Consider the following 25,252-nt stretch of genomic DNA (forward strand, 5'->3'; position numbering starts at 1 on the left):
ATAATAGATTTTGTTAGTATTAAAATATGTACATAATTTAATTAAAACTTTAAATTATCACCGTGTTTATATGAATTTTAAAACAAATTACAATGAATTTGATCTTACTTGGATATAATCATTGTTCTCTCCAAATAAATTTTGTTTAATAATATTTTTGTATCTAAATAGTATAAATAAAATTAATTATATCGTGTAATTAATTGAAATTATAACCGTATTCATATGAAACATGAAATAAATTACAATAAAATGAATAATTTGTTGCCATTTTTCTTTTCTCCAAATAATTTTCATAGAAATCCAGCTAATGAAGTTTTGTCTAAAATCACGTTACCTAAACATTTCCTCGTAAAGGCGAGGTAGGGTAAACAACTAAACCAACATATAGCAATTGTCTTTATAGTCATAGGGGCTGACGTCTTGACAGCAGTGTATGTACAAAGTAAGGATACAGGCCTCTTCATATATACGTCCGTACATATACATCCAAGTATACATTTTATTTGTTATCATTAAATTAAATATCATTAAATTATAATTATTAATATTTAATGAATATATAATACACAGATAGATTTTTCATAAAATTAAAATATCAAAAGAGCTGGTCCATCTGATGGTAAGTGTTAACTGACGTACTTGGACATCAGCAATCAATCCAGGTAAAATAAGAATCCTGTGGTTGGTGGTCGATAGGTTACTACACTACAGGACTAAATTAAAACGCCTTGGATAAGGTATACCCTTACCACATCCTTAAAACCAGAACAAAGCAGCTCTTACTGTTATTATTAGGCAGTGGCTGTGGTGCCTCCGGAATCGAACCGATAAAGAATTCTTTCAAGTTCTTTAGTTCTTTCTATCGAGAAACCTTTAAAAATATCTCATAAATAAACGACATATAAAAAGTGACCTCAACATTAATGGACGGTCCTGATGAACTACATAATCCTGGAGAGCCACATTCTGCCTCAATCAAGCGTAACGAAGACAAATTTAAGCTCACCTATCTCGGGAAGCCCGGATTAGGAGCGGATTGGAGACGTATTCATGTGTAGTGGGGCTCAAAACACTTTGTTTTGATTGTTATTCGAATTGCAATAGGTTTTACTACATTTTGATTGCTGTAGCTATTTCTGTACAATGTTTTAAAGTTATGAAATATCGAGTAACGAAGTGGTGGCTTATAACCTCTTAGCCGAGTTCAAGTTACATTAGAATAATTATCTGCATTTGACCATCAAGTACTTATTTAGTGTAAATAAGATGTAAGATTAACAACCTTATAACATTGATATTTTGTGTTGTACAAAAATTATGAATATTATCAATATTATAAAAACTCCAAATTTTTACTGTAAACAAACATGTCTCAGAAACCGAAATGTAGACAGTAGATAAATGAGACTCTTCGTAAGTATGTACATATGTTTCCCTTGCTTTCAAACCAAAATGTAGCAGCTCTTAAGATTGTTGTTATTAGGCAGACACAAGTAACGCGGTGGTGTCTCCTGAATCGAAACATGAGGGGACTCTTACCACCTTCCAAAAATCAACATATAAAAAGTGACCTTCACATTCATAAACGTCCTGATGAAGTACATAATATATCTCGGGATGCCCGGATTAGGAGCGGATTGGAGACGTATTCATGTGTAGTGTGGCTCAAAACACTTTGTTTTGATTGTTATTTGAATTACAATAGGTTTTACTACATTTTGATTGCTGTAGCTATTTCCTTACAATGTTTTAATGTTATGAAATATTGAGTAATGAGGTGGCTTATAATCTTAGGAACGAGTTCGAGTTAATTAAGCTTGTTATCTTCATTTGAACATCTGCTATTTGGTGTAAACATGATTGAGATTAGGCATAATTATACGGATACTTTGTGTAACATTATCAATATTATTAAAGCTCATAATTTATACAGTAACTAAATCAGTTATTAGGAAATCTGAAAAGAATGCTAATTACCTGTAACCGAAGTTGACAGTGGATAAGTCTTAAATTCATATTGTAAGATGAGTATTAAATAATACTACATTCTTAATTCATCGTCTCTCATGTTTTTGTCACGTTGCGTACCCGTTTTTCATAAAACCCATATTGAATCACTTTTAGGCTCGTTATCAATAACATTTAGAACTAACACACAGACAGACTACTAAATAAGCTTTAACCAAGAGTTGCGTTAGAAAAAATCAAGATAAACTATTTCTTGGATCCGGGCGTATTTGACATCAATCACGCCTTATGAAAAGAGAAAATGAGGTCGTGAATGAAGCACCTTCATCCAGAAAACCTGTAGTGTCGCCAAGGAGATTAAAGTTATTACAAAGTTGGTAGGAACCTTTACAAATAGTATATAATAAGTTACTTACCTTTTTCCATAGTCAGTGAGCTAAACCGAAAAGGTAAGCTTAAGTAATAAATCATCATCATCATCAACCCATTACTGTCCCACTGCTGGGCACGGGTCTCCTCTCATAATGAGAAGGATTAGACCATAGTCCACCGCGCTGGCCTAGTGCGTTTATAAATCTCTCAGGTATGCAAGTTTCATCACGATGTTTTCCTTCACCGTTTAGCAAGTGATAATTAATTTCTAATACACATATTCACATATCTTTGAAAATTCAGAGGTGCGTGCCTGGGATTTGAACCTCGGACCCCTCGATCGAGAGGCCGAGTTTCTTAACCACTAGGCTATCACTGCTAAGAAATAAATGTTAACTATTATTTAAAAATGCGATAGCTAAGGAGTAATGGAGTTTAAATCACTCCCACAATTTAGACGAATCCAACGACACTTTACATTTTAATATCCGTACATACATAGAGACATACATACGTACAGTCGTACATACATACAGAGTCGTAAAATATTTCCGTCAAGGCAAATAAGTACGTTAAGTACATAATCCCTGTTAATATAAATTAATTTAAATAAATAGGGAACATTTATCTTTAAATTAGTCGGGTCCTAATCCAAATTTCTGAGACGATGAATTAGTTTAGGTAAACGTAAAATAATAATCTAATAAGTTGAATTATTTATAAAGTAAAATCTTTAGTAGGTACCTAAAGTTCTTAGTTTGAGGATCGCAAGACTATATCATTATTAACTAAATAGTAGGTATTTGCTTTGACAAAAATGTTCATTCGCTTGTCATTTATTAGCCCGAGGACAGGTCGGAAAATGAAGCCTAAATTATAATTTACGCGACAAGGGTTTAGTCGAAAATTTGTATATAATATTCTTGTAAACGCTTACTCATCTGACGAAATTCTGTAAGAGTATTATATTACACAACTTATTATTATCTTAAATACAATAATTTATTTGATTTTGTAACTCTAAATATTGCATAAATTGTAAAATATGAACATATAAACGCTTTCTACACTCACAGCCCCACACTAGGCTTCTCTGTGTCGTGGGTGCCATGGACACACACATAGAGAAATACACAAACACCCAGACCCAGAAACAGAAATCTTAATTCATTATTTAGATATCTGCCTCGCCGGGGATCGAACCCGGGACCCTTTGCGCGTCAGACCGGTATGGTGACCGCTCCGCCACGCGGGTCGTCAAATATAGACACTTTCTACACTCACAGCCCCACACTAACATTCCCTGTAGATGCTAATAACACATACATAAAGAATATGCAGCCACCTTGACCCAGAACAGAAATCTTAATTCATCATATCTGGCCGGGGATTGAACCCGGAACACTACCTTATTATTTCATTTCTATTGTATGCAGTTTACAGTTTTGATTTAGAAGCCTACCGTATATTATCACCATCGCCCAGGGTTGACTGGCAAAAAATGCCATTAGGCATTAAGATTACCCTTTGTTTCACTAGTTCAATGTATTTCAAGAAAATTAAACAAATAATTTATTTTAAACATCTATAGTTCGTAAAAGAGTGCGTTAAACTTGCGTCAACATGTACTAGTATTACCCGTTTGAGTATAATGTGCTTGCAATTATTATGAAACAAACGCCGGGAGTCCTAAACACACACCTAAAGTATCTAAACGTTCAATAATCTGTATTTGTTGACGAAGGGAACTCCTACGTTTATGAGTGCTAATGTAAGATAACGAAATGCGGGGACTTAATATTCTTATGTTATTAGCATAGGTATACGTTTAAGGGTTAAATAGCGTAATAAACATAGACAATAATGAAAATGCCACGTCCATTCAAAATTAATAGATTTTTGTTCGAGTATTAAAACTTTTTGTGTATTTGCTTAAAATACATCACATATAAGTACTGATCGAATCCATAAAGTACGTAAACATATGTCTAAATACATAAAACTCAAAGGTGACTGACTGATATAGTGATCTATCAACGCACAGCCCAAACCACTGGACGGATCGGGCTGAAATTTGGCGTGCAAGTAGATGTTATGACGTAGGCATCCGCTAAGAAAGGATTTCGATCAATTTTACCCCCAAGGAGATAAAATAGGGGATGAACGTTTGTATAGATCTTCTTAGTTAATAATATTACTTCGTAACGTGAGCGAAGCCGCGGGCAAAAGCTCGTTATTTATAAGCTTCTACTTTGAAGCACAAAGTATTTTTTCTTGTGGTATTCACTAATATCTATCTAAAATCTGTTTTATTAATAAAAAAAATAATAAAAAATAAGTTCTTTATATATTCGCCAAATTTCGCGACATTATTTTGCCGAATTAGGGATTCGAAAAGGTATGAGTATTTAAACCACATAAAACTAAATACTTCTACAAAAGCTGAAGGTTTTAGGCATCTGCCTAATATGAACCAAAATTCCAAAGTTTAGACATTAAATTAGAGAATTTAGGGTTAGAACCAACCACCAAATGATACCCAACTTAAGAAATAATTTCAAAGTAATATTCCTAAGGATAAGTTTCATTTCAAAGTTTCCAACTTTGCTATGATCGTTAATAACAAATTTATTTGACATTGCAAATGTATAGAAGTCACAAAATTTACCAAATAACCTTTCTGTGAAAGTATTTAATATTTGTTTGTCCATCTTTAATTTCACAAAAGCGTACATCAACCGTAAATATTTACTGGATATTTCAATATAAAGTTTCATTTATATATTTTTTTAATTTTGTCTTCATTTTCTGTCAAATGTTAGCAAGCTAAGTGGGTTTATTCCGGAAAACTACACAATGCTAATTAGAGTACACAAATAATACAAGGGAGAGAAATTGTTTTTTTTTTTTGGAAGCAGCAGCAAAACCTGTAGTAGCCCTTCTGATGTTATATATATGAGTTACTACCCTTAAGGACTAAATTAGGCTGCCAGGTCTTATGCCAGATCTAGAACAGCAGGTAATTTAATTTCACCATTTACATATTAGCCTAGTCAAATTTTGGACTTTATAACCTTTTTGTATTTCTAAATCTTAATCGAATATTTAATTTACTTTTCAAAGACCTGACTCTTATATTCGTAACTGTCTCTTGGTGTCATGATGCAAACCTGACCTAGATTTGAGATCTTGAAAATGTCAAAAGGCTTAGACTGAGGCCACTTAACCTCATGTTACACGCTAGACCCGCAGTTTGAACTCGTTCTATATATTGAAGTATCGTAACAGAGTTCAAACAAAATATGCACTACACGTATTCATCAACATTCCATTATTTTCCCAAGAGAAGGATTAGGCTACATTCCACCCCGCTGGCGAAATGATTATTAGTAGACTTCACGATTATACCTTTAAGATTATTTTTAATAAATTGTCTTGGGTGTGCAGGTTTCCTCACCGTTTTCCTCCACTGTTTAAGCAAGTAAAAATTTCTAATACGCACATAACTTTGAAAAATCAGAGGTGCCTGGGATTTAAACCTCGGACCCTTCGATCGAGAGGCCGAGTTTCTTAACCACTAGGCTATCACTGTCATACACGTATTAGAAGTGGTAGAGCCCACCTATTTATGCCTAATAACAGCAGTATTAAGCGCGATAAGTATCTAATTATATCTGGGGTAAATACATATATCCATGGGCTGCAATAGCCATTTATCATCAATTGTACTGCACGCTGATTTGATACTTTTGTATTATATAAAAAATATGCTGAATTACTGCTCGTATACAGTTATTTTAGGATTTTTGAATATTGGCGGGAAGTGGTTCTATCTAATCAATCAGAGATGCATTGCCACTCTTGAGTAATATAATCGTCCACATGTAGGTCGGCGGTATCTATAGCCAGCCACCAAAATACAGTACCCTTACCATGAGTTTTCAAAACAACCCACAATTTACGGTACGTTTATTCAATCCAATGTTTTGTTCCCTTTGCTTCATTCAGTAGGCTGAGTAAAGATAACAATAAGTGCTCAAGTTTTTCTGTCTGCCTCACATGTTCGCAAAAAAGAGAGACAAAACATACAGCGCCATTTTGTCAATTTAGACATTTAATGTTACGTTACTGACACTATGGTTCTGATACAATCCACTAGGGGCGCTCATTGGAATTTGTATGGGCAAATACGTAAACAAATACCAAAACAGGCAAATTTGTCAAAACGTAAAAACTCATGGTCAGGGTACAAGACTGTGTTATGGTAGAAAATGCGGTGGAATCTCATTGGTTGAATTCTACTGACTCCTTTCCTTATACCTTTAATATTAGTAAGTCGGTAGGTCGGTCGTCACTGAGCTAGTTAATTTATGGAATTATGTTAATTCAGTAGTATCTGCGATAGTTACAGGAAATATCTTATTGTTTATTTAAATAACTTCTGAACATTTTTCAGAAGGTATTCGTCGGTCGTACGAAAAGTACAAATCATGTCGCAGTTATTTGTAAATGTAAGTACCTAAGCGTTGGTAATATTAAGGTATTTATGTTTAAAGTTATATTTTCAGTTTACATCAATTTGTTATATTACCCTTAGGTCTTATGGATTTTGATAGTACAAAAAAAATCTTGTGATATCCACAAAACAAATAATCTTGATATAATGATTTTTATTAAAGTTTATCTTTTTATTTGAAAACATTTGAAATATATTAATTAGGTTGTATAGAGTTTCTTATTAGTGTGACGAAATAAATCAATAAATAGTAACATGTAGACGCGTCCTAACGTAACTTTATCAAAGCGCCATCTATATCATTCTCGGGCGTAGCGCTTGTAGTTCAGCGATTTTCCGCTAGATGGCGGTAGTGTGCGTCGGGATTGTTTGGACGGGGAGGTTTAACACGTAGTTTACCAACCCTTCGCTAGATGGCGGTGTATACAGTTTATTCTACGTGTACATACTTACAGATTACGTTTCTCAATAATGTTGATACTACAGTGGAGTACTTAAAATATTGTGACTTTAAATTATACTTTACGTTTTATATTCGTAATAGAAAACATTGTTCATACGGTAGAAATTCTGAAGACACTATTGGAAAATCGACGTTCATATATAATTATACTGAAGTGTATTGTTCATTTTATAGAAACCGGCAATTACATAGATAAACTTTAGTAGTCGCGACTGACTTAACTGGAAGTTATTGAGAAATACGACGATAAATATTTTCACAGTGTGCAATTACCTACGGGTTCGACCATCGATATACTACTAATAAAGACGAGTATATCTATGGGTTCGACTTTATTTTGATAAGTGTGTATGCGTGTTTATAGTATGTAAATAAATCTAATCGTTTTAGCGTCTTTTTGTATTATCACCAAATTTGACAAAAAAATCTTTCCAAAACGTTTATGGGCATAAATTGGTTAGGATTACATTATTAATAGAGGCGTTTAATTAATGAAAACAATATTTTACAAAAAAAATCGTTACGTCAACGAACACTTGTTATATCTATAATATTTTAGTAACATTTTTTTAATAATATAGAAGTACCGAATAAGCAAGCCTAGTCAGTGACTATTGCCACACATTTAAGGAAGATAGAAAAATTTGGACTTTGAAATAAAAATTCAAAACAAGATACAATTAATAAAATCCAGTCTGCCTACAAATTGCTAGCTAATTTATATAATAGTCTTACAAGAATAATAGCAGAATGAAAATATTGTCAAGTAATTATAAAGTTGGGGTTGTTTGAATTGCAAATATGAAGTAAAACGTTGTTAGGCGGTTCCTGTATACAAAAGTTTCAGGAGTTGCATGTAATTGCTATATTTCACCGCCATGATAAAGTTTCAGTGTTTATAATAACAAATTGTATTATTATTATTATTTTAAAGTAAAAGAGTAGCAAACGAGCATGCAGTCACCTGATGGCAAGTGGCTGCTGTCACCCATGGACATCTGCAATCAACCCTAGATAGGGTGCGTCGCTACCCGTGAGGACTAAGCTGGAACGCCTCGTTGTATCCCTCCCTTACCACACCCTTCAAACCAGAACACAGCAGCGCCTAACACTACTGTTAATAGGTAGGAGTAGGTGTGGCGGTGGTGCCGTCGGAGTCAAACCACAAAGGGTTATATCGCCTTCAAAACCTATTATGAGTGACAGTCGTTAATATACGAGTTGAAGATGGTAGAACCCTTTGTCGTTCACCGGAGACATCAACACTACACCTATTTATGCCTAATAACATCAGTATTAAGCACTGCTGCGTTCCGTTTTGAAGGGTGTGGTAAAAGATATACTTTTTATTTTGTTCACGATAAGGAAACCTTCAAAAGGTACACTATGCCGTGGGAGCGACACATGGTTATGTGGAATTTTAACCGCACTAAAACCCCCCCGGTGGCCGTCCGTCCGTCTGTTCCAACTTGGACGTCCCGGCTAGTAAGTAGACCTTAGGAAGACGACCTGCGTAACGGAATGATCACCACATCTGTGTGACGCTCTGAAAGTTTCACGTTCGATTCCTGGCCAGATAGATACCTAAATGATGAATTTAGATGTCTGTTCTGAATATGGGTGTTTATGTGTTTGTCTATGTGTGTGTCCATGAGCAGCACGAGCCCAATTCCCTCAGGTCAGATTGTATACTCATATGCTACTTATAAAAAAAAATACGTCACAATTTTCTGTAAACAATAAATGCAGTAAATCCATTAAACAAAGTGCTTTAAATAGTACAGTACTTAATAAGCAATTAGAAACAATATTGGAAAACATTTCATACTTCCATGACTCTACCACAGAAATTATTTCAACGTTACTACCATAAATAGAATCACACGACATCGCATGCAGGTCCTGCACGTGTATTCATATAACGTACCTGTCTACAGATGTTAATGTCAAACCAATTTGGTGTTTAGTAATTTATAATACAGTCCATTTCTGCGGTGACTTGCGCTTCAGTTCCTATTCACATGTACTACTTTGATGGTAGAACCCTTTGTAGTTCGACTTCGGAGGCACCACCGCCGCACCTATTAGTAGTGTTAAGCGTTGCTGTGTTCTGGTTTGAAGGTTTGTAGTAAGGCAGACATACTTTTCCGAATCGTTCCAGCTTAGCCCTCAGGGGTAGGCGGCGCATCTGTAGTCGACCTCCGGTAGGAATATCTAATCATATCTGGGGTTGATTACAAATTTCCATGGGCGGCAGTAACCACTTACCATCAGGTGGACTGCATGCTCGTCTGTTACCTATATTATTAAAAAAAAAAGCCAAAATGAGCCGTCACGGGACGCCTGGCAGATGTGAAACATCGACATTATTTTGTAAAAGTAATATGCAGAAAAGAACATATTGTGATAGGAACTAAATATGTCATAATGATAAAATAAAATATTACGATTTTTTTTCAGATAACGATAACTATTTATTGAATAAACATTTATTTTCATTAAATACAAAAATTTACGAATTTATTTCAAATCGTGACTACTTAATTCGTTTAATCAGTGACTTCGGTAATCGTTATTGCGCATGGCGACGCGTCACCACGGCATGCGTCGCCACGCCAGAAATCGGTTTTACGTGCGGCTATAGATGTTTCACATCAAAATACAACCACGCCGCACGTCAGCGACAAATTTATCAAAAGCATTGCTGTAGCATTTAGTAGCTACGATGTGATGTAAGAATTGAGGAGAATTAATGCTACTACTGTTCTAAAAGCGCAGGGAGCTTTTACGAAAATTTTAAACTAATAGTGTTGTAATCTAAAAACGACGATAAAATCGCACAATGAATAGCTGTATCTTGACGATCCTGGTATAAAGATTGGGACAAAATTATTTCAATCGAATATTGCCATTGATTTCCGATAATTGTAAAAAAAATTGAATTCTTCTGACTGCTCAAAGTTAGTAAAAAGCGAGTTCATAGATCCCGTTACATACCCAGATACATACATGGCCGTTATTTGCGGTAACGCTTGTAGTTTCCTTGTGATTTCGATGTGGTCCGTGTCTGCCACACTGTCATTAGCGTTATATCTATCTAAAATATCGAAATTTGATAATTCTAGATTGATTATTAATATTAACAGCCGTTACAGAAAATGTCAATATTAATAAAACAATGCATTTTCGTACACATTTATTGTTGCCACACATTTGATTTTATCGTGTGGTTGTGTACGTGTGAATAGGCACTTAGTCCGAGGGATAGAAAATTCATAGGAACGCTTGTTGACGTCAAGTAGAATTTTTAATAGCTGCAATTTTATGCCCGGTTCATGCTTCGAATTGTATCAGAAATATGACTGCGTTCACAAAGGACTGAGTTAAGTGCACAAGTTGGTAACTAGTTTAATAATTGTTTTATTTCTACCTATTTCTGCTTATGTTTTCTGATGTTGTTTTATTTTTATTGGTTATTTTAATAGGTAATTCATCTGTGATTAAAATATTTTGAACATAAGAGATAGTAATATAGTAAGCGAAAGATTTGTTCAAATTTATGTTAAGCATTATAGTGTATAATTATAGCATTATATGGGTTTATCCCATAGTTAACGATTATCGACTACAAAACTCGCTCCACTTAACAAGCAGTAAACTCCAAAGTTCATAACTATTGTCACGACAGACCAAAGTTAGTATTGCTAAGTAATCTCAGTTATTCTCAAAGAGAATGCGAGGGGAAATCTAAACTGCAATTGTACCAGAAAGTGGAGTAACAATGGCCGGGTCTAATTGCGAGCCTCTAGCGGATCGACATCAACACGACGCAATCCTCGTAGGTTCAATCGGAACTGATATTCAAACGAAATTCAATGATCGTTTATGAATGTTGATGTTGTGAATGGAAACACAGTCTCTTGGCAACATCCGTCTATTAGCTATGAAACCTATAAAAAGCATTTTGGGATATAACACTTTTTTTTTAACTCTTAGACATGGATCATGGATCTCTTTCCAGATCTGAGGGGGGAATTTAGCGTACTCTACCATAGGGGAGCAATGCGATATGGTGGTGAGATGAAAGTCTATTTTTGATTCATAATAAATTCGTGCATGATCCTTTTATTTTCTTATGAAATAATAAAAACTACTTATGTTATAAAATTGTGCGGAATTAAGAAGTAAAATGACAATTCGATACTGTCGATTCAATAACTTGTTCTACTTACCAAGGAGTAAGTTCCAAGTCCATAACTATTGTCACGACAGGTCAAAGTTAGTATTGCTAAGTAATCTCAGTTATTCTCAAAGAGAAAAGCTGTTGTGAATGGAAACACAGTCCCTTGGCGTTTTACTATTTTATTATGACTGACATACGGACAATCTTGTTTTAAGAAAATAAATTATTTGCTGTATAAGCTCTTGAAAATCCACTCTAGAAGAAAAACTGACTTGTATTTAATGTTGGCTGCAACTATTTTTAAGTCCTACTATCGGGCATGGATCTCTTCCCTCAACTAAGAGAGACCAAGAACGTACTCCTCCACATTCATGATTATCGACTACAAAGCTCGCTCCACTTATCAAGCAGTAAGCTCCAAAGTTCATAACTATTGTCACGACAGACCAAAGCTAGTATTGCTAAGTAATCTCAGTTATTCTCAAAGAGAATGCGAGGGGAAATCTAAACTGCAATTGTACCAGAAAGTGGAGTAACAATGGCCGGGTCTAATTGCGAGCCTCTAGCGGATCGACATCAACACGACGCAATCCTCGTAGGTTCAATCCGAACTGATATTCAAACGAAATTCAATGATCGTTTATGAATGTTGCTGTTGTGAATGGAATCTCAGTCCCTTGGCAACACGTTAAACTGTGCTATTGTTTAGAGTTATAAGCAAAGATTATAAGCTATTGTAGGTATATGTATTATACAGGCTGATTCTTCTGCTTTTTATAGTTAAAAAGTATTAATCAGTATGTATACCGCCTGATGGCAAATGGTCACTGACATTCTGAGATAACTAATTTCGAAAATACTTAGTATTAAAGTTCTGTTTCTGTCTCTCCTACAAAACCCTTCAAACAAGACTTTGTGGGTACAAGATAGAGTAGGAGAATCTACCACTTTTGTGTTACTTTAAATTCGATTTAAGTAATAGATAGAAACTTCGTATTACTTTAATTTATCATGAAAAATAATGTACATTTTTTGAGCGAGGTTTTTCTGAAATGTGTATTAAATAAAAGTGTACTTACCTACAACACCTACCTATTACTACAATAACTGTAAAATCACCGAAGATACATCAAACAGAAGAACGTCGCTATAAAATCCTAAATACAAATCTAGGAGCCATAACGGTCTAATTGCAAGCCCCAAGCAAACGGAACGGACGCAATCGCGAGTTTGCACGGAGGGCGCATAGATTCCAAATGAAATGCAATGATCCTCAGAATTTTCGAATCCTGAAACAAAATTTGAACCTCATTACGCTACACAAAGGAATGAGGGCTTCCGTTGTGGGTGGGGTGTCTAAATAAGCGTGATGGTTCATAAACTCTATACACACCTACTTATAATTGGGTTTTTTGTTACGTAAAACGGAAATGAAATGTTTTCGTTTGGTTTTTAAATAGCCAAAATACTTATTAAAATCGCAATGTGCCTTTTTGGGCAAGCTAAGTAGGAAGCATGCATTTCTTCTATCTCGTATTTATTGGAAATCTATTATCAAATTGGTCCGAAGTTGGATGGGTTACCGCGAGTGGTTAACTTTTAACGTGCGATTCCCTACTTTAAGTTACGTTAGGTTGTAGGTCCTGATTACTATTATATAAAAGACCGACTATGATCTACACTATGATCTATTAGACTAACCTGGGACAGCGCAGTGGACCTCTTGTTCTGGATAGTAATCTGTGCCCAATATCGGGTTATTTTTTTTTTAAAACGGATTGCACTTCCTGATAATTGTCCTTAAAAGTCTAATTAAATTAGTACAAAATAAAGCACCGAGACCACAATATTCTAAGAAATATTCTGTAGTCGAGATATTTTTTTTATTTACTCTTTATTGACCATGTTAAAAACAGTATGGCACAAAAGGCGGACTTAATGCTAAATAGCATTTTATAGATATTGACACAGTTGAGCTACTAAGAAGCCTACTACTTATTTGGGTAATTTATGATCTACGGCAGTGAATGATTCATGTAACAATATAGATATGAGTATAAATCTGTAAATCGACTAACAAGATTTTAAAAATATAAAGCGTGCTGTACTTAAAAATAAATATGTCATAATTGTTTCTAAGGCAATTAAGTGAACAGCAAAAGTCGTTCGTAATAAAGGATCGTAGGGCATTAGGGCTAATCTCCTATAAGCTGATGTCAGCTGGTGTAGGCAACAAGGGTATCGATAACAAATCGAGTTGTACAATTAATAAACACGATTAGGAAGATGATTAAGTAATATAATGTCCATAGTATTGCTTGTATCAATAAGGCGAAAATTATATAAATTTTCAAATATTTAAGTTTGTGACTTAATTTTGTGACGGTGTAATTAGAACGATATTATTTGGGATTGCTGATGGCGCTACTGTAACCTGTGTAAAATACACTGTCTCGTAAACCCTATCACAATTTTTAAAGGTAGTTACTAATAAACTATCCTACCTGAGGTTGATAGATACCTCTTAGATAGAGATGTTGCCTCTGAGGATTAAGTTGAAATGTAATGCATAAAAATAATGATAAAGTAATTTAATAGCTTATTTAATTTAATCCTCAGAGGCAACATCTCTATCTAAGAGGTATCTATCAACCTCAAAGGCAAAGTATTATGCTTTTGTATAATACGAATACATTGCTAATTAGCATCTTCTTTAATATGTAAAGTAATTAAAGGTTCAACATACTTAAATAAACTGTAAAAACAATATAATATGCACACGAGCAAGACATAGGTGCCATAATCCTTTGCGATCGGCCACAAAATTCACATTTAGGTTCATATGTACTGCATATGCCCGAGTTTGCTTTGGACTCATTCAATTATGCAAAGCCACCATTTGTTAGCAGATTTTAGGTAATTCGTGAAATGTCGACCCGATTTTATGGTAATCAGCTTAGTATCCGTTATTTATTGTGGTACATGCTTACAAACATTTGTCGAAATAATGCCGTTTCGCTGATAACGTTATTCCCAGCAATTAATTGCACGACTCACTACCATTATGATTTAAGGCTGAATTAATTCGGTTCAAGTGTTTTTGTTTAACGATTATTTTGTGTTAATTCGATGCAAATAGCCATAAGCGGTGTAAGTGCGCTAAAATTAGTGCCTATTCGGACATCCTTCCCGTTTTATAGCGGGTTTCAAGTAGTTAAGCGACCTCAATGAGGTTTTTAAGCGCGTTACCTGTTTGCCAGACTATTTCGCCCTGCCCATTGTAATTCCGGAAAACCAATAGAAATTATAAAGATTTTAGTTAAGCCAAATACCATTACAAATACAAGGTTATTCTGTGGATTCGCTACTGTAATATACCTTTTTTTTTAACCTTTTAATTTTTTCATCTAAATTTACTTTTTTTATAATTCTGATCTATCCATTAACAACCCTAGATAAGATTAGATTCCTACCTTTAGTTAATCACATACACGTTTCTACCCCTGAGGACTAAGTTAGAATACCTCGGTTTTCCTTACCAAATCTTTCAGAACAAGAATTTAATTAAATAGCCTTATCATAATCATTGGTAAAGTATATCGGTTACAGCTAACGTTTTATAACCGTTTTTGTAAGCGAGGTCATACTTAATTCGCATGGAGTATTCCCCTGGATTCATTACAGTCACGACCTCACGATAGAGGGCGTTGCGGCGTCGAGTCGTCGCCGCAAAAGTGAACAATTTTCTGATACTGATCTGACACGAAAATGATTACGTTTGTGACATGGCATTTATATTTCCATTTGTCATGCGTTAACGCGAAGTCGCAATGTTAGGCTAATGTTATTAGAATAGTAAGTTATGATTGGTTGGTTGCAGGAAGTTTATAGATGAACGCCACGCTAACATAAATAATATATATGTACGCGACGTATAGATACCATCTCTTCTATGGGAAGTCGGTTAAAAATAAATGTGATTATGATATAGGCAATATAGATTTTTGTGGTATTTTATTAGCAAATGAGCGTGTAGTCCACTTGATGGTAAGTGGCTACTGTCGCCTATGGACATCTGTAATCAACCGTTTGTGGTTCGACTCCATCCACTGCCACACCCATTTTTACCTTTTTTTATAACATAGGAGTAGCAGACGAGTATGCAGTCCACCTGACGGTAAGTGGCTACCGCCGCCCATGGACATCTGTAAACAAACCCAGATAGGATTAGAATCCTACCAAGCTAGAACGCCTTGAAAAAGTATGTTCCTCTAACCACAACCCTTCAACACAGAACACAGCACAATTTAACACTGCTATTATTCGTCAGACTTAGGTGTGACGGTGGAGCCTTCGTAGTTCACATAGGTACTTCTTTGTGTTATAATATTACACATTACTATCCAACCCAGCAAACGTTGTGTTGCCATATAAATAAAAAAATGTTAAGGGTGAACAGCCCTTATCACTTAGAGGTATAAAATATAGATAGTAGCCGATCCTCAGACCTACTTAATATGCATATAAAATTTGATGAAAATCGGTAAAGCCGTTTCGGAGGAGTAATTGTATATATAAGATAATCTAACATTTTTTTTTATAGCTGTTAGACAATACTTGCTTACAAAAATACCTCAAAGAACATAAATATGTGTATGTATGAACATAAATGTGTTATTAATGATGAAATATTAACAATCATACAAAACCCATTAGCGACCATTATACTTGTCTAAAGCCATTGTTTTGTTTCAGATGTCGAGTGAAGTATTAAAAGTGTCAAGATAGGTAAGTGTTAATTAACAGAGGGCATTAATTTCCTTTGTAGTCGTTATCAATGGCGCTACGGTATATCTGGAGGCTATAATTACATTGTTAGTATTTATAATTCACTGCTTAAGTGTTCCTGTTCCCGTTACACGCTTTATTTCCCTCTATATTGTGCTAATTATTTCTGTTTAACACGAGGATAAAACGGATATGTATGTAGCATACGTGTTTGCACTGAGCGTGGAGTAGCAGCGTTTTTAGCGAGCGTAAAAAATGCTGTAGTTTCTTTTGTTCTAGCGTGCAATGTAGCGCATGACAGTATCATAGTATTTTATGAACAGGTCTTTTATTTAAAGTGTGAGTAAAATATTATGGCAATATATTACAAAATTATATGTAAAATGTTACTATCATATTTAAGAATCAAATTGTTTTTAATGGCCAAATTATTGTTAGTTAGTCCAATTTATTATATTTATATTAACGTGAGATAAAAAATAACTAACAGACTAACTAGGAAGATCCTTTGATGTAACAATACATATCGATTCAGAATCGATTTCTAAAACTCGTGATTCAAAACTCAAACCGTGTACAATAGGTTACTTTTTCACAAAAAAACAAAAGCAAATCAATTAACGCGCAGTCAGAAATCGCCCTTAAATTTCCCGATCTGTTTGTCGTTTCCTGTTTATAAGTGGGAAAGAGACAGCAAACCGAGGGGTTAAAATGAACGGGTAAAAACGATTACCATGTCGCCTAGATTAAAACTGTCAGGTGACATCGCGGATTTAAATCTCAAGAGTGTTTATAGTTTAATTATTATACGAGTGGACGAAGGAAGCTTTTGTGATAATGGGAAATAAACGTTTCCATTTTCTTATTTGCTTTAAAACTGTTCTTTGTTTTATCTAGTGTATTTAGGTAAGAATACGGATGATCGATTTTCTAAGACAAATCTGTAGTCTTTGTTAAGACTACTTAGATATTAATATATTATTGTGATTTCTATTTGAATAGATTATTTTTCGTTTTCGTATACATTCTTTAGATACAAATCAAAATATTTCTAGAAGTTTAAATATATCTGCCATAATTCTATTGTCAATTTTGGCGCTCATTAACATTTACGTGTCATTATATCTGGTTTGTTTTTTTATCTTGGAAGTATACATTTTGATGAAACTTTAATGTAAAAAAAAATCAAGATACGCACATAGATTAAATAATTTGATCATCGCTTGAATAGACAAAGAAGTTATAAAAATAAAAATTATAAGCTTTGTATATGTGCCAAATATTTAGTACCCTGTCAGTAACACGTGTAGATAGAACTGCGAGAAAAGCCCAAATTATCAAGAGGCACCGCTACCAAAATGTACCAAAAAGCCGCTCTAAACCGTCATTCACATACGTGTCATTGGGTATAAGTTCTAAAGCAGGAGCTCCCGCTGTGTCCTTTGAACCGTAACTCACACGGTAACAAAGGACTCAAGAACAAGTGATAGAAAATTAGCATCATTCCATTATAATATTCCCTGTAATTAAATACAATTGCAACCCTCGATCTGGTGGCATGTATTATAACAACCACGTTAGCTTCCTATAACCCAGGGGTTACCAACCTTTTCTTGGTCAGGGATCATTTATTTAATTCTCGTTTGCAGGGACCACTATGTAGGTATCATAAAAAAGAAACTGTAATAATGAAACTGAAACTTTAATTTTAAACTTTTATTAAAAACTCAACAGGAATAAACAGAAAAAGATACAATAATTTTATAGGATAAACCTTTGTAATTTTATATTAATGTTGTTTCTGAGCTTGCGTCTTCTTTACCAGTTCGGCTCTCCTAGGACTAATACTATTGTCGCCTGCTAAATTTAAAATCGTTCGCGAATCATATTGTGGCTTCAGCGGATCACTGGTGGTCCACGGACCACTGGTTGGAAACCCCTGCTATAACCCAACCTACAAATTATGCGACAAAGCTAATACGTACGTATGTTCACGGCAGTTAAATTGTGCATAGTAAAACTGTGGATTGTTTCAGAGTGGTTTTCAAATGGAATTATGCACCAACTTTGCTCTATTAAAAGTGTAATTGTTATTTTATGCTTTGTTGGCATGCTGGTTGGAATAGTGTGACTTTTCGTTAAACAATTTCAGAAAACGGTTCTTCTTACATTTTTATAATATTGAGGTAACCGAGGTAGTTGATGGCAAGTGGTCCCTGCTGCCCATAGACACTTGTGACCAAGTCCTCATAGAAAAGAATTCTACCTGAAATCCAGTACCTTCCTGGTCTACCACAGTTCTACCTCGTTTAAAAAAGTTTTTTTTTACAAAACCTGCACTTAATTTGAAAAACATTTTTTGTATTATTGTTATATAGGCATTGTACTCCCAGTTGGAAAATATAAAATTAAGAATAATTTTAATAGAATTTTGGTTTATGCAGAAATTGGCAACTACCATTTGTTTTCTCGATATAAATAAAGAACATATGAGCATGTGGTTCACCTAATAGTGGTCACAATGGACATCTGCATTTAACGTTTGAATGCCTGAGGTCGTTGTTATCCATAAACACTAAATATCATCATCATCATCAACCCATTACTGTCCCACTGCTGGGCACGGGTCTCCTCTCATAATGAGAAGGATTAGGCCATAGTCCACCGCGCTGGCCAAGTGCGTATTGGTAGACTTCACATACCTTTGAGATTTTTTCTTATAAATCTCTCTGGTATGCAGGTTTCCTCACGATGTTTTCCTTCACCGTTTAACAAGTGATAATTAAGTTCTAATAAGCACATAACTTTGAAAAAATCAGAGGTGCGTACAGTGTAACACGCACGTTATTAACTGCGCAGGTGACTCTGTCAGCAGTACTGTGCGTTGTGCGCACCTGGGATTTGAACCTCGGACCCCTCGATCGAGAGGCCGAGTTTCTTAACCACTAGGCTATCACTGCTGCAACACTAAATATTCGTTACGAAAACATAAGATAGAGATACCTTGTCAAAATCTTTCGCGTAGATAACGCAGCATAACCCAACCAATCAATTATATCCTTGTTCCCACGTTTTTGCGATAAACCACAGTTGATTAGCGTGTCTAATCCTGAACCGAATCAGCGACGCCAATAGAACTAACTACAAACGTAATCAGGCCGGGTTCGTTAACAAGTTCACCATTTTGTTGATTCGGTACGGGGCCATAACTCAAATAATACAGGCTAACGCGGTTCGCGACTGACAACTTACTCGTAGTTGCACTTGCTATTCATCTGTGTCGCTTGTTAGCTTGTGGACGTTCCGTCATGTAAGCGATCTCTAAATGTGAATACAGTTACAGACATATATCTAAACAAAACAAGTACAGTACCCTTACCATGAGTTTTTACGTTTTCACAAATATGACTGTTTTGGTATTTGTTTACGTATTTGCCTATACAATTTCCAATCAGTGCCCCTAGCGGATTGTATCAGAACTAAAGTGTCAGTAACGCGCTTACACAGCGACAAAATGGCGCTTTATGTTTCGTCTCTCTTTTTTGCGAACATGTGAGGCAGACAGAAAGACTTGAGCACTTACTTATTGTTACGTTTAATCAGTCTACTGAAGCAAACGGAACAGAATATTGGATTGAATAAACGTAACGTAAATTTGTGGGATGTTTTGAAAACTCATGGTGAGGGTACAGTAGGACTACCATGAGTTTACAAAAGTATTACTCGCTAGCGACTGCGTAAAATAAATGTATGAAAAATTGTACAGCGCCTCTAGTGGTTACTCGTAGAACTAAAATCCGTAGTGACGTAACTCGATACGTAAAAAACCTATCGAAATCAAATCGCTAGCGAATGTCATTATGATCTATTGCCATACAAATTCGGTCCCATGAGTCATTAATTTGACAGACGTTGTCAAGAAATACCGTAACGATAGTAGTTATGTTATTCACTAGCAAAATGACAATAGTTTTCTATTTACCATTTCTATAGTGGCGTTTCTATGCCAACTCATGGTAATGCTACTGGTCTGTGCATGTGTAACTGTAGAATGACTTTCTATTGTTTTTTAATGTTGGTACTCCAAACTTTATTATATGAAGTTTTGTTCGATAGATATTTTATTTGATATCACCGCTACTGTAGCTATTTTACTATGATAATAAAATTTACTAGGACGAAAGGATAGGAATATACTATGGCTTCATAAATAAATAACTTATGTATTTTAAAGAGGTCCTTGCAAATTCGCAATAACCCAAACACATTTATAGTTGTTGGTAGTATGGTAGGATATTATGTTAGCTACATATATAACATATACAAAAGAACGAAGAAGCTCCTTTTAAAAAATATCCGAAATATATTTTTGTAAATATACTTAAGGTACAATAGCGTATTTTTATAATGTTCACATATTTCTTAACTGTATTAACGTATGATACTACTTTATTATGTTTTATTAAATTTAAAGTCTTTTTGTAAAATATGAAGGACTAAACGAAGACGAGAGACCAGGGAAGGCGACCGTAAGGGAACAAATGGCGCGGAAAGGCTTTATCGATTTCAAACTACCCCTTCGTTGCACCTTGTTGAACTTATATTGTTATTAGCTTGTAAAATAAGTCGTTCTATTGAGATATATGCTTTGACTGCTACATGTGTGTGATTTATTAGTAACATTATTAGTAAACGTTTAATAAAATGAAAATTGGCTGGTACATGTTAGAAAACCAAACCCATATCTCAGGGCATATCAATATAATTTTGAGAGGAATCCCAAATTTTGCTTATTAAATTTAATTTCGAATCATACCAATCGTTACCACAGATCAAAATGATACTAAGTCTATTTCATTTACTTTTTTATTTATTTATTTTTTTGCGATGCATTAAAATTTGTTATGCACGCCCAAATATTAGTAATTAGGCATAGTAGTAATTAGACGCAACATAACGAAGTAAGTATAATCATTAGGAATATATATGCTTTATTTTTCCATAAAACATAAATACGCAGCCTAAACTGTAGCATAAGTAGAATATAAATTTAAATATTTATAGTTTAATTTATTTCTTTTAATTTTCTGTAAGTTTATTTATAATTGTAAATATTTTTCAGTTAATATCAAAATCCTTATCGAAATAAATTTAAATATGTAAGTATTTTTAATAACACTTAACGCTTATTAAAATAACATTGTCCTTAATTGATAAATATAATTGTCAGCGGATAAAAGAGTTTAATGCATTTTACAAGTTTATCAGAAACATTGGCACAATAAATCAACATTGCAAAAAGGTAAGCCTTAAAGCGCGGCTTAATATTTAATTACAACCCTATAACTGCTGTGATTGGATTTCCTGCAAGTGACATCGCAGTTTATTATTTTGCCAATTTGAAACGATATTAAATTCTTGGAGTTGATACTAGGGGTGTCGTCAGAACTATTAACTTCTTGTATTTGTTTGAGATTAAACGTAATGTGTTATACTTTAGAGGAAATTGAAATTAGTTTTTGGGACGGTGGATGTTTCGAATTGCGTTAATTACATGTTTCATAGTCGATAACTTTAAATTACATTTCATTTTATATATTTTTTATGATTCATATTAAAATGTTTCGTTTTCTATATCATTTTTTCTAAGTATCTGATCATTTTCCACGAAATGTACAAATATATGAAAAATAAATCAATCAATCCTTCCCAGCCTACGTGGTGGACTATCTAAAACAAATGAATCGAGAGAGATGTTCAACAATAAAGGTCTAATGTTTAACAAAAATTAAACAATTATAATAATTTCTGGTAGTCTGAATAGATGGAAACATCCATCTGTGACACTTAAAACATAAATTTTAATTTTTGTATGCGAAATAATTGAACACGAAGAATTTCAACAGGAATTTCATGCAATAAAGATAAATTTATCATCATAGTATAGTTTACGTTTCATGTTGAGAAGATGTTAGCCCTCGAAAAAATAAATGTTTTTAGAACTCACGCAAGACGGCAAAGACCAAATTTTGTTAAATAAATAAACATTTGACTAATATTGAAGCTAGATCATTAGATCACTGAAGTATTATCACAAGTTAGGGAAAATACTTTGAAATTTCTAACGCAAACAGGTTCGATAATGGCGCGAATGTTGACTCTAACAGATGTCAAACTTTGTTAAAGTTGTGCGATGTCATAGAGTTCACAGCTTCGAAATTATTACGAAATTTGTTGGAGAACTTTTCTGAAGACTGGGTGTGTGTATAGGGGACCTATTTGCAGCACCCATACTGCTTGATATAAAAATGTTGTATCATATATTACTTTTTACCGACTTGTCTAACCAATGTTTGACCAATGTTTTGTCTACCAAAGACCAAATTTTCTGCCTACGAGAAATTGTAAAATTTGGATCCTGGACAAAGAAAACTTTAGACAAATTGGTTATAGATGTGATGGTGTGTGCATGTTACTAGACCCTTTATAATATTACTGCCATTATTTATTAGACAGAAATAAGTGTACCAAAGGTGTTTTTAAATCGAATTATTAAATAGCCACCACGTTGAATCACTATCGCTTTAAGTTTGTTCACCTTATGATTTGGCGATGAAATGTTTTTTTTTGCCTCTAATATTTACTTTCGGCGCGGTACAGGTATAAAACTTGCGTACAACCTCACCCGATACCGAATGCATCGATCGAGCCTTGAGCCCCTCTCGAACTTGCACGATGACTAGATTCAAATATTTTCACTAAGTGCATCTCCACAAGAGGGTTCTTTTGAAGTAAAAGGCGATTGCGGGATTCTTTAGCGATTTTCGGATCGCAAAATCGTTCACGTATGAGCTCAAAGGTGCCCTCTTTTAAATTTATTGGTTGAGCCAAAAGCTTATGATATGAGCATACTCGTTGTTTTTAATTAGAAATTAGTTTTGTTTATCTAGGAAATGGTTTGGAGTAGGTACATAATTTTAGTATTGTAATAGATATGGGCAAAGACAGCTTAAAAAGTATAAATATTGGAAAGAACTTACTGATAACGTTAAAATTTATAATATTATAGAGATTACTTATTATGTGTCGTCAACCTACTACTTTTCCGACTTCTGAAGACGGATCTCATCACAGTAGGAGACATTATAAGCCATAGTCCACCGTGCTGGTCAAATGTGAATAGATAAGACTCATAAACGACGATACAAATATCTTTCCAAACCTGGGGGCTACCGTATACTATGTTATATTCACCTAAAACTTATCATTTGGCACGTACTATGGATTGCGGCTTTAACCTCATCTTCTAAAATTATCCACGTATAACGGGACATTGATGGATATACGATAGTGAAATTGACAAATAAATTGCGCATTTAAAAGTATATATGTACCTATTTTTACATTCTAGTAACAGTAATACAATTAAGGCGGTAAGTAACGAATGTTTCAATTATTTCTATTTTGGAGTTCAGCTACAGACGAACGCCCTTCACTTAGGTCACTTACCATTAGGTAATTACGCGTGTGTAACAAATTGATATGTTTTTAAATAAAAAGAAATAAATAAATTACATTTCTTACAGAAATTTCTTTAAGTATTCCTTTGAGTGTAATTGTTATTACTACTTCAATTTCTATTAATTCTCGAGAATAATGCGTAAATAACTTTAATTTCACAAATCTAGTTCTCCAAATGTAATCACTAATTTATCTGTGTATTCAACAATATGTCATCATCCCTCTACTAAGATTTACTAACCAAAATAATCTATAGGTAAGGTGTCATTTTTAACATCCCACTTTCAAATTTTAACGAGTGCTCTCACACGACGAGTTTTAGGTACAATTCCATTGAGTACCCTTACCATGAGTTTTTACGTTTTGACAAATATGACTGTTTTGGTATTTGTTGACGTATTTGGCCATATAATTGGCAACAAACATTAACATCAGCGCCCCTAGCGGATTGTGTCAGAACTTTGGCATCTAAATGTCAATTCAGATTTCTGTACTATGTTTTATTTATACATTCGTTTTTGCGTGTTTCTATCGCACCAATGACAAGGAATCCTATTGTCTATGAGTGTGGGAGTAAAAAACGGTATTTTAATTTTAACCTCTCCTGATATATTTCACGAAGGCCCAGATCTGATGAGACGCCCGCGTTAATTAATACCGTCCATTAGCATCGCTCGCTCGTCTCAGAGCGCTCTATCGCTCTAAATGCAATTAGTTTACGCCGAGACACCGCGACACTCGCTCTCAACCTAAATATAATTCGCGTCCTAATAAGATTACTCCGTAGAGTGTTCCTACGAAAATATTACTCTATTTAATATTGCAACTTCTCCCTAGCGACACGAGTATTAGTAACTTAGAAGTTATTTTAGAGGTGAGAAATACTTTAAGAAAGATTTTTGTAAGCCTAAGATAGATAAAATTTTTCGTTTTATTCTTAAACGAAAATATTTAAAAAGTCTATTACACAATAGGGTTATGTTATTATAAAATAGCTATGGTATTTATTTTTTGGGTTTAATTACTTTTCACACTAATCAATTTTCCATTGTCTTATGAGAGTGGTAGTTAAAAACGGTATTTTAATTTTAACCTCTCCTGATATATTTCACGAAGGCCCAGATCTGATGAGACGCCCGTGTTAATTAATACCGTCCATTAGCATCGCTCGCTCGTCTCAGAGCGCTCTATCGCTCTAAATGCAATTAGTTTACGCCGAGACACCGCGACACTCGCTCTCAACCTAAATATAATTCGCGTCCTAATAAGATTACTCCGTAGAGTGTTCCTACGAAAATATTCCTCTATTTAATATTGCAACTTCTCCCTAGCGACACGAGTATTAGTAACTTAGAAGTTATTTTAGAGGTGAGAAATACTTTAAGAAAGATTTTTGATCTTTTTCGTTTTATTCTTGATCTAAAAGCTTTAAAATCAC

General features: G+C 34.3%; 1 protein-coding gene across 1 annotated transcript in view; it reads left to right on the plus strand.

Moving 5' to 3' along the window:
* Positions 1 to 25,252, plus strand: part of Sema2a (Semaphorin 2a) — a 483,298-nt gene that overhangs the window by 176,343 nt on the left and 281,703 nt on the right. The window contains exon 2 of the mRNA XM_073075439.1: positions 16,261 to 16,293. The gene's annotated coding sequence lies outside the window, so the exon portion shown is untranslated. The remainder of the gene's footprint in view (positions 1 to 16,260; positions 16,294 to 25,252) is intronic.

The sequence above is a fragment of the Epargyreus clarus genome, unplaced genomic scaffold (assembly GCF_041222505.1).
Source record: "Epargyreus clarus isolate Ecla_fem2 unplaced genomic scaffold, WU_Ecla_fem_2.2 ptg000001l, whole genome shotgun sequence".
In the NCBI taxonomy this organism is placed as follows: domain Eukaryota; kingdom Metazoa; phylum Arthropoda; class Insecta; order Lepidoptera; family Hesperiidae; genus Epargyreus; species Epargyreus clarus.